The sequence below is a fragment of the Monopterus albus genome, unplaced genomic scaffold (genome assembly GCF_001952655.1).
Source record: "Monopterus albus unplaced genomic scaffold, M_albus_1.0 scaffold1.1, whole genome shotgun sequence".
In the NCBI taxonomy this organism is placed as follows: domain Eukaryota; kingdom Metazoa; phylum Chordata; class Actinopteri; order Synbranchiformes; family Synbranchidae; genus Monopterus; species Monopterus albus.
In genome coordinates this window covers 703,921-707,289 of record NW_018127881.1, presented here as the reverse complement: position 1 = coordinate 707,289, position 3,369 = coordinate 703,921, and the positions used below count along the sequence as shown (strand labels likewise).

The 3,369-nt window shown below is 38.0% G+C and overlaps 1 protein-coding gene across 1 annotated transcript in view; it reads left to right on the top strand.

Annotated features, from left to right (window-relative positions):
• atp2b2 (ATPase plasma membrane Ca2+ transporting 2) overlaps nt 1-3,369 on the top strand; it is a 95,363-nt gene that overhangs the window by 17,025 nt on the left and 74,969 nt on the right.

The following is a 3,369-nucleotide window of genomic DNA, read 5'->3' as shown; positions in this document are numbered from 1 at the left end:
GGTCTGTGGGGCAACACAGGAGAGGTTGTGACCATGTGGAATGTGCTATGGAAAATATGGACTGGGCATGAGTGGAATGAGAAAGCAAAACCAACTCTGTACCTGTTTTCTATGTATTTCTTTCCTGTTTAATAGGTGCTGCAAATATTTCTTTTTTTCAGTCCAAATACCAAATGGCTACTTTTACTGATAACCTAGTTTTTTTATCCTAATGGGTTCAGGTTAATTGTAAAAATAAAATGTGATTTTCAGTTTTTAAAAGGGTGTAAGAAATGCAGTATACCATAGCATGTGATCACAGAATTATTTTCATATGCATTGTGTATCACAGCTATTTAAGCATTACTGTTGCACCTTTATGAACTGCCACAACTTATACTCTGTCTGCATATTGCATTAAAGGAGGAATTTTTGTTGCTTCATCAGTTAGAATAACAGCAAATCAGCACTGCAGCGAGCATACAAAAATGAGCTGGTTACATCTGTGTATTCAATATTTAATCATCCACCTCCCTTGACGTTGGGATCATCAATCAGTATTCATGTAGTCTTACCCTGTGACATCAAAGGTAACCTGTAACCTTATAGGCTGATAGTCCCAGAAGATTGTGTTTCCTGGTGCTCTCATCCAATAGGACCACTTCTAGATCAGCGAGTGGTAATACCTGCAGCAAAACAATTGCAGAGTAAACAAGATAAATTCAGAGAATCTTTCCGGTCACAGAACTGAATAAAGAGCAAAATAAAAGCACTGATGATGAGGGGATCCTGTGCTCATCACATGATTTGCAACATCAGAGTGAAACAATGCCTGCTGTGTTAGGAAAATTCTGAAATGAAACTAAAATTCAACTAGCAATAAAATTATGATAACAGACACAGTATTCATTTTATATTTCCATTCATATTTTATCAGTGCGCTCAACACTAACACAGGATAACAGCCTGCAGACTTGCAATAAAATGGTAATTAAAGCAATTAAACTTCTCAAATAGAAACAGGAATATTGTAATTATTAACATGTTTTTTATTTTTAGTAAACTGAACCTAACATTTCACTAGGGCTGTCCAGAATATGATCACTGTCACTGAGGGCAAAGTACAGTATACACTTTATGCAAAAGAAACATATATCTCAGTTTTTCTTTCACTGGCTGGAACATAATTGTATGATGTAATTTCATTTTAACAATTTTAAACTCTGCCTGTGCAGTTCAGTATTTCAATTTAAGACTTCCATACTAACATCATTATTTATTAAGGCAATGTAATATTATAGTTCTCAATTGTTTATATGTTTAATGAGTAAAGCAGTACTCATAAAAGCAAAAAGATTAAACAAAAAAATGTGTGCATTTCATTGTTCATAACACTACAGTCTTAAATTTGTATGTGCCTTAAATTGTTTTTGAATGTGGCTTTTAATGGATTTAAAAGAATGCATTGTGTATCTTGTGCTGTACTCTGTTTGGATAACATTTTCAGTGGCTAAATCCATTTAACAAGCCCCTCTGTTTTGGGTAAGATCTTGCCCTACTGCTAATCAGCGCGACGCTGCCCTCCTCTCGTCTCTGGTTATACAGTAATTATTACTTGTTCTAAAAAATTATTTTATTTCTCGTCAGGCCATTCTCTAACTACAAACTGAGTGGTAGTTTCTAATGCTATTTGTAATAGTGATCCCATTATATATTGCTGTGTTGTCCCCCTGGGTCTAGCGAGTTGCTCCACAGAATTATGATCATGGCAATTATCCTTGAAAGTAAGCTGCATTGCTTGCTGTTGATGCTAAGAAGCCCTGAGCATGGCTGACCTATTAACCTCACATACTGTTGCTCGTACTAGTAATTTTGCATGATACTAACAGGTCATGAGCGGCAGTAGTCTTTTCATTTATGCAAAAGACAATTACAGTATCTCCCATACACATTGCACATCATCCATGTTGTGGTTATTAAGAAAACAGCACAACATATGATCAATGTTTTAAAGGTTTAATGATCCCAATGTACATTTTCGTAAACCCATGGGAGGAGTGTGATGTAACTGCAGTTTAAAACATGAAAACGGGAACTCACTTTCCTTTTGTTAACTCAAAGCTGTAGTACATCTAAGTGTGTAACATGCCTGGATTCTCTAGTACTTATCCTTCAGTTTTCTCAGTAGCCTGCTTTCTTGTACTGTATACCTGCACCCAGGATGTAGTTACCTATGTGAAGCAGCTAGTGTTACCCTCAGGCAGTCAGGAGATGAATGACATTTGTCATTCAGGGGCCAGTTGGGACATATAGCTAAGGTTTCAAGAAGTGCTGGCAGGGGTATGACCTGTTTCTTGCGAGAAGAAAAAGCAGTCAGTGGGTGCTCACAGTGCAGCTATTTTCTCAAGAGGCAGTAGAGAGCTGCAGCAGTAGACCCCTTCTGGGGATGGAGAAGGGAATTGTAAGAGTGCTTAGGGTGTACACGTTCTTTGAGAGTTAGGAGGATGAAGAGGTGTTCAGGGCATTGATAGTGTGTGATGCTGTGAGGAAGGTAGGGTAAAGGTGGGAAAGGAGAAGTAAATATGGATACTCATGGATATACAACGAATCTGTTCACCTGATAAAACTACAGTAGTGAGTGTTTCAGGCAAATTGGACATGACTGCAAATTGCAAATAACATTTAAATGCAGTGGCATTTAAATGTGCATCACTAGAGGCTGGATTAAATTCATTTGTTTCAGAGGAGTATCAGTTCTGGGAATTTTACATTCAATCGTAACTGCCACAGTCAAATATTTCATAACTCCCACTTCACTGTCTGCAGAGGTGTACAACAGTATGACGTGACACTGAGGGAGATAGTGCTAAATACAATGCACAAGTTAAAGAATCTAAGAATTCAAGAATAAAACTCAGCAGTTTCCTTCGCCTTTGCTCCCAGATCCCTGATTTGACTCCCACTACACAACCATGCAGCCTCCACCTCCACCACCTACAAATCTCCCTCAGCATCACCTTCCCCCAACCTCATGTGATATAAGCAGTTTTTAATGGCATCCAAACCAGATTCTGATGCAAGTCTCCACTGGTTTCCCAGGAACTGCTCCCTGCCAAGAAATGGTCCAGCACATAAGCCCCTATAAAATGGGTTATGGGTTAATAAATGAAAGGGTTAATATACAGTAACTTGTAATTTAGTGAGCATTAGATGTGCTGCTAGGCAGATTTTGTTAGCTTTGAATGGAACCTCACTGGTTGCTCCCGTTTCCAGATTTAATGCTAAGCTAAGGTAATTTGCTAGTGGGTCCAGCTACATATCATATAGATATGAAAGTGACATTGATCTTTTCATTAAACTCTCAGCAACAAAACAAATAACTATATTTCC